Source organism: Manis javanica, chromosome 4 (assembly GCF_040802235.1).
Source record: "Manis javanica isolate MJ-LG chromosome 4, MJ_LKY, whole genome shotgun sequence".
NCBI classification, from domain to species: Eukaryota; Metazoa; Chordata; class Mammalia; order Pholidota; family Manidae; genus Manis; species Manis javanica.
Window position 1 is genome coordinate 42,411,552 of NC_133159.1, and position 7,553 is coordinate 42,419,104.

The following is a 7,553-nucleotide window of genomic DNA, read 5'->3' on the forward strand; positions in this document are numbered from 1 at the left end:
CTCTAGTGTGGTTACTATCTGTCAACAAAGTAAGATGTTACAGAATCACTGACTATATTCTCCATGCTGTACTACTGTCCCCATAACCATCTTATATTGTGATTGTAAATTATTGTGCCCTTTATCCCCTTCGTCCTTCCCCACCCTCAACCCCTCCCCCTTGGTAAACTCCAGTCCCTCCTCAGTGTCTGTGAGTCTACTGCTATTTTGTTCCTTCTGTTTTGCTTTGTTTTTATACTCCACAAATAAGTGAAATCATATGGTGTTTATCTTTCTCCACTGATCAGTATACCCTCTAGATCCAACCATGTTGTTGCAAATGGCAGGATTTCTTTTCTTTTTATGGCTGAATAATATTCCATTGTGTATATGTACCATCTATTCTTTATCCATTCATATATCTATGGACACTTAGGTTGCTTCCATATCTTGGCTATTGCAAATAGTGCAGTGATGAACATAGGAGTACAGAGGTCTTTTTTAATCAGGGATTTTGTTTTCTTTGCCTAAATTCCTAGGAGTGGAATTACTGGGTGGAATGGTATTTCTATTTTTTGTTTTTTCAGGAACCTCCATATTGCTTTCCACATCAGTTGCACCAATTTACATTCCCACCAACAGTGTAGAAGGTTCCCATTTCTCTGCATCCTCACCAGCATTTGTTGTTGCTTGTCTTTTGGATAGTGGCTATTCTAACTGGTGTGAGGTGATATCTCATTGTGGTTTTAATTTGCATTTCCCTGATGATTAGCGATGTGGAGCATCTTTTCATATGCCTGTTCGCCATCTAAATTTCTTCTTTGGAGAAGTGTCTGTTCAGGTCTTCTGCCCATTTTTAATCAAGTTATTTGTTGTTTAGGTGTTGAGGTGCATGAGTTCTTTAGATATTTTGGATTTTAACCCCTTATCAGATGAATTGTTTATGAATATATTCTCCCGTACTGAGGGATGCCTTTTTGTTCTGCTTATATAGTCTTTTGCTGTACCAAAGCTTTTTGGTTTGATGTACTCCCACTTGTTCATTTTTTATTTTGTTTCTTTTGTCTTAGGAGGTCTGCCCAGGAAAAAATTGCTCATGCTTATATTCAAGGGATTTTTGCCTATGTTTTCTACTGAGCGTTTTAAGGTTTCATGACTTACATTTAGGTCTTTGATCCACTTAGAGTTTACTTTTGTGTATGGGTTTAGACAATAGTCCAGTTTCATTCCTTACATGTAGTTGTCCAGTTTTGCCAATACCAGGTGTTGAAGAGGCTATCTCTTCCCCACTCTATCTGCATGGCTATTAATTGACCATATATGCTTGGGTTTATATCGTGGGTTCTCTATTCTGTTCCATTGATCTATGGGTCTTTTCTTGTGCCAGTACCAAGCTGTTTTGAATACTGCAGCTTTATAGAGAGCTTGAAGTTAGAGCATAATCTCCTCAGCTTTGTTCTTCTTTCTCAGGATTGTTTTGGCTATTTGGGGTCTTTTGTGCTTCCATATGAATATTAGAAATATTTGTTCCAGTTCATTGAAGAACACTATTGGTGTTTTAATAGTGGTTGCATTGAATCTATAAATTACTTTGGGCAGGATGGCTATTTTGACAATATTAATTCTTCCTATTCATGAGCACAGGATAGATTTCCATCTATTGGTGTCTTCTTTAATTTCTCTTATGAGTGTCTTGTAGTTTCAGGGTATAGGTTTTCACATCCTTGGTTAGGTTTATCCCTAGGTGTTTTATTCTTTTTGATGCAATTGTAAATGGAGTGTTTTCTTGATTTCTCTTTCTGCTAGTTCATTGTTAGTCTATAGGAATGTGACAGATTTCTGTGTATTAATTTTGAATCCTGCAACTCTGCTGAATTCAATTATTAGTTATAGTAGTTTTTGGATGGATTCTCTAGGGGTTTTTATGTACAGTGTCATGTCATATGCAAACAGTGACAGTTTAACTTTTTCCTTATCAATTTAGATGCCTTTTATCTCTCTGTGTTGTCTGATTCCTATGGCTAGGACCTCTAGAACTAAGTGGAGAGAGTGGGTATCCTTGTCTTCTTCCTGATCTTAGGGGAAAAGCTTTCGCTATTAAGTATGATGTATGATGTTGACTGTGGGTTTGTCATGTATGGACTTTATTATGTTAAGATATGTATACTCTCTTTACCCATTTTTTTGAGAGTTTTTGTCATGAACGGATGTTGAATTTTTTCAAATACTTTTTCAGCATCTATTGAGATGATCATGTGGTTTTTCTTCTTTTTGTTGATGTGGTGGACGATATTGATGGATTTACAAATATTGTACCATCCTTGTATCCCTGGGATGAATCCCACTTGGTCATGATGGATGATCCTTTTGATGTATTTTTGAATTTGGTTTGCTAATATTTTGTTGAGGATTTTTGCATTCTATGTTCATCAGGGATATTGATCTATGATTTTCTTGTTTTGTGGTGTTTTTGTCTATTTTTGGTATTAGAGTGATGCTGGCCTCATAAAATGAGCTTGGAAGTATTCCATCCTCTTCTACTTTGTGGAATCTTTAAGAAGTTGGGTATTAGCTCTTCTTTAAATGTTTGGTAGAATTTGGCTGTGAAGGCATCTGTACCTGGAACTTTGTTTTTAGGTTTTTTGATTATCAATTCAATTTCATTGTTGGTAATTGGTCTGTTCAGGTTTTCTGTTTCTTCCTGTGTCAATTTTGGAAGGTTTTATTTTTCTAGAAATTTGTCCATTTCTTCTAGGTTGTCCAATTTATTGGTGTATAATTTTTCATAGTCTCAAATAATTCTTTGTATTTCTGTTGTGTCCATTTTGATTATTTCTCTTTTGTTTCTGATTTTGTTTATGTGTGTATTCTCCTTTTTCCTTGATAAGTCTAGTTAGGGGTTTATTTATTTTATTTTCTCAAAGAACTAGGTCCTGGTTTCATTGATTTTTTTTCTATTGTTTTATTCTTTTCTACTTTATTTTATTTCTGCTTTGATCTTTATTACATCCCTCCTTCTACTAACATAGGGCTTTGTTCTTCCTTTTATAGTTTCTTTAATTGTGAGTTTAGACTGCTTATTTAGGATTGTTCTTGTTTTTTTGATGTAAGCCTGTATTACTATGTACTTGCCTCTTAGAACTGCCTTTGCTGCATCACACTGGTTTTTGGGCTGATGAGTTGTTGTTTTCATTTGTGTCCATGTATTGCTTGATTTCTGTTTTAACTTGGTTATTGATCCACTGATTATTTAGAAGCATGTTGTTAAGCCTCCATGTGTTTGTAGGCTTTTTTGTTTTCTTTGTGTAATTTCTTTTTAGTTTCATACTGTTGTGTTCTGAGAAGCTGCTTGATACGATTTCAATCTTTTTAAATTTATTGAGGCTCTTTTTATGGCCTAGTATGTGATTTATTCTGGAGAACATTCCATGTACACTTGAGGAAAATGTGTATCCTGCTGCTTTTGGGTGGAGTGATCTGTAGATATCTGTTATTGTCATCTGATCTAATGTATTGTTCAGTGCCTCTGTTTCCTTCTTTATTTTTTGTCTGGTTGATCTGTCTGTTGATGTGAGTGGTGTGTTAAAGTCTCCTAAAATGAATGTGTTGCATGGAATGTCTTTTTCCATCCCTTCACTTTTAGTCTGTGTACGTTTTTGGGTCTGAAATGAGTCTCTTGTAGGCAGCATATAGATGGGTCTTGTTTCCTTATCCATTCTGCCACTCTATGTCTTTTAATTGGTGCATTCAATCCATTTACATTTAGGTTGATTACTGATAGATATGTCCTTATTGCTATTTTATTAATTGTCTCATTGTATAGCTTCTCTGTTTCTTCTTTCTCTCATACTCTTCTCTTGTTATATGACAGATTAATTTATTATTCTTTCTTTCTCTTTTTTTCTTATTTGGAACTTATTTTGTTCCTTTTGTTTTGCTTTGTTTTTATACTCCACAAATAAGTGAAATAATAAAATGCTTTCTTTTTAAAGTCACTGGTTCTTTAGGATCATCACTGTGTCCATTAAGGTTTAAACAAGAATGGACTCTAAAATTCTGCTGTTTTCCATTAGATGGGAGTGGTGTGTTAAAATCTCCTTTAATGGGAAACTGAGTTCCTCTCTGTGACTGTCAAGATCAATGGAGGTTTATGTTAGTCTTGATCATTTCTGACTCCTTGCCCTTGCTTCCAAACAGTTAATTCAGGTTATGAATTATCTAGCCATGTACCTTTATATATATATATTATTGAACACAACTCCAATTATTTCATTCCTGAAAGAGTCACAGACAAGAGACTGCATGAGACAGCTTTATCCAGAAGGTTTGGGAGCAACTGGGGGACTTCACTACTCATACTTAAAGAGGGTAATGTTAACTGTTATGGACTGAATTGTGTCCTCCCCAAATTTATTAAATTCAATTCAAGTCCTAATATAACCAAACACAAGGGGTTCATTTCTCAGTGAGTGTCAGTTCACAAGGGGTTCACCTCTTGGTACCAGCTTTCCATGACATCTGCTCTCAGCATGTGTCTGCTCTCTGGTCAGCTCTCTTGTGAATGTCAGCTCATAAGGCTCAATGGAGCCAAATAGCAAGAAAGGAGAGTTTATTACTTATAGCAAGTAGGGAGAATACTGGGGGTACCTTCCAAAGCAGTGTCCCCCCCAAACTAAGCATAGCTCTTCTGTAGGCACAAATCAGTTCTCACCTTGACTTTCTACTCAGATGTGGTGAAAACCCAATACAATTATGATTGGTGTATGGATTACACAAAAAGGTGAAAACTCAGTAGAATTACGATTTGTGTAAGAAGTGGGGTAGTGATTGACCAAAACTCTCAGTCCCTGGCAAATGGGAGGGGGCCTCTGGGAAGCAGGCACACAAGTTCCTTCAGGTAACAGTATAGCAACTGTTATCTCTGCTTTCCCAAGAATATCTTTTTCTGCAAAACAACTTAGCAGGGAGTGTTAACTTTGGCTATAAATTACCTATGAACTCTTTTTCTGCTTAGCTATCTGGTCACACTACCTCCAAGTACTTAAGAATATGGCTATTTGGTCAAAGGGTCTTTAAAGGGTAATTAAGTTAAAACGAGGTTTTAGGGTGGCCCTAATCCAAGATGATTGATGTCCTTTTATAAGAAGAGGAAATTTGGACACAGATGGGTAGAGGATAGCTGTGAAGACAGGGAAGAAGCTGGCCATCTACAAGCCAAAGAGAGAGGCCTCAGAGAAGACTAGCCTAATGACATTTTATCTCAGACATCTAGCCTTCAGAAATGTGAAAAAATAAGTTTCTATTGTTTAAACCAACTGGTCTGTGGTACTTTAGTTACTGAAAACCTGTCCTTGTCACCAAAGTCAAATCACAAAACACAATGACAAGGTTCTGAGAAAGGAGAGGAATAGTTTACTAATTTGCCAGCAGATGTGGGAGTGGCAAGCTAGTGCCTTAAAGAACCACTGTCCCCCAAAGCACAGGCAGTTAGGGCTTTTAAAGGAGAAACTGGGAGAGAGGCTGTGACAGAGACACATAAAGCAGCAACTTGCAAGGACCCAAGCAGATGTTCTTGGGCAGATTCAATTTCTTTTTTTTTCTCAGCGGTTCTTCCTCAAGACCCTGGGACAGGATGTCCTGGGTTCTGCAAAATCAGCTTTCTGCATTCTCTCTGACCCTGAGACTCAGAAAATAGGGAGCACAAAGAGAAACTGCCACTTGTTAGTGGTTACAAAGTTTCTGGGGCTACTTGAGTTTGTTTTCAAGTTAATGTTGGTGTTAAATTTTAAACCCAAGGATTTAATGCTGTTTTCCTCTGTTACACTTTGTTATGGCAGAACTGGCAAACTAATACACCAAATTAAGGAAGTTCTTTTCCTGAAAAGGTATCTGGAGCCTAGTTTTTAAAATAACAAGGTCCACCCCATGTACATTATTATTGTTCCTGGGACTCCAAGGAAGCTTAGCAAAGGAGCAAGGGAGCTAGGACAAGAGTGGTGATAACATATGTTCATAGGTAATAATGTTTTTTCCCATTTTTAATCCTGCTGGTTTTAAGCAGAGGATAATCCCACAGCAATCTCTTCTGAGCAATAGTATGACTTCTTAAAACTATTGTTTTAGTTATAAAAGAATATATGCAAAGCACTCTCATTGATGGGAATGTCTTTAATGGACAGCAATTGGAAATACATATCAGAACTATAAATCACCTTTTTTTTGGCCCAGAAATTTCCAGTCTTAGGAATTTAAAACTACAGATATACCACACAGGTATGAAATGACACATGTATAAGGTTATTCATTGCACCATTGCCTGTAATAGCAAAAGACTGGAAATGGTTTTAATATTCATAAATAGAGGATTGGTATAATAAATTATGGTATATCCATAAACTGAATACTATGCAGGTATAATAAAAACAGGGTTCTTTATGCATTGATATGATCTTCAAAATCTATTGTTATATGAAAAAACCAAGATATGGAATACTGTGTACAGAAAGCTAAAATTTGTGTTAAAATGGGGAATAGCATTACTAGGTGTGCATGTATATATTTGGTTGTAGCTCCATAAAATATTTCTAGGATAGAGGAAAGGAACTGGAAAGCTGGGAATAGCGATGGGAGGGAGAATTTTTACAGTTTGACCCTTTATGCTTTGTGAATCTTGATTCATGTGTTGAATATCATCTACTCAAAAAATGAAAACTTAAGATGAAAACAAAACACAATGACACAATTTGAAATAGAAATGTGATAAAGTAAAAATAAAAGTAATGCATACACAGGGTCAAAACATTAAAACAGTACAGATAGGTATCAAATCAAAAGAAAAAAACTCCCCTCCTGTATACTGTCTGCATTTTAAAGAATGTTTGTTGTATTTTATCCAGCATATCTAGGTGTTTTGTGGCAGGAGAATTTCTGGCTTATCTAGTTCTCCATATTGGGAAGGCAAGTGTTCTTTCCCATTTTTTTCAGCATTAGTCACACTTTTATTACCTTATTATCTCCTCTCCACTTCCATGGACTCTTACTTTGAAACCAATATCCAGTGATCAGTCAGCATTTGTTACATAATAATTAATCTAGACCCTGTGACTTGTTCTATTGGGTTGATAACCTGTGTCTTATCCACCAGTCACATTGCTGTATTTATCAGTCATTCAGAGTTTGAAGAAACAACTCTACACTTAGCAAAAGCCTCTTCAGTGCCCTGCTTATTTTCCTGCTAGGGATAGAACAGAAAAGGGGAGAATCTTTGCTCCTTCTCTGAGCAGCTGGAGATTTTACTAAGCTGACCTAGCTCTAGCCCAGTAGTATTTTACCTAGCCCAGTAGGGGTTCTTTTGAATCACATGGGAGAACCTTTCTAAATATTAATGCCTAAGTCTACTCCCAGAGGCTCTGATTCAGTAGTGAGTCTGGATATGGATTCTCTGAACCTATGGTGATTTTTATTGGAGGTGGCATGGTGGGTATAAATGCAGAATTTCTGTAAGATCTTGAAATAATGAACATCACCTGTGATCTGAAGGGCCATTTGGTTCAATTTCCCTCCCAGGGGTAAGG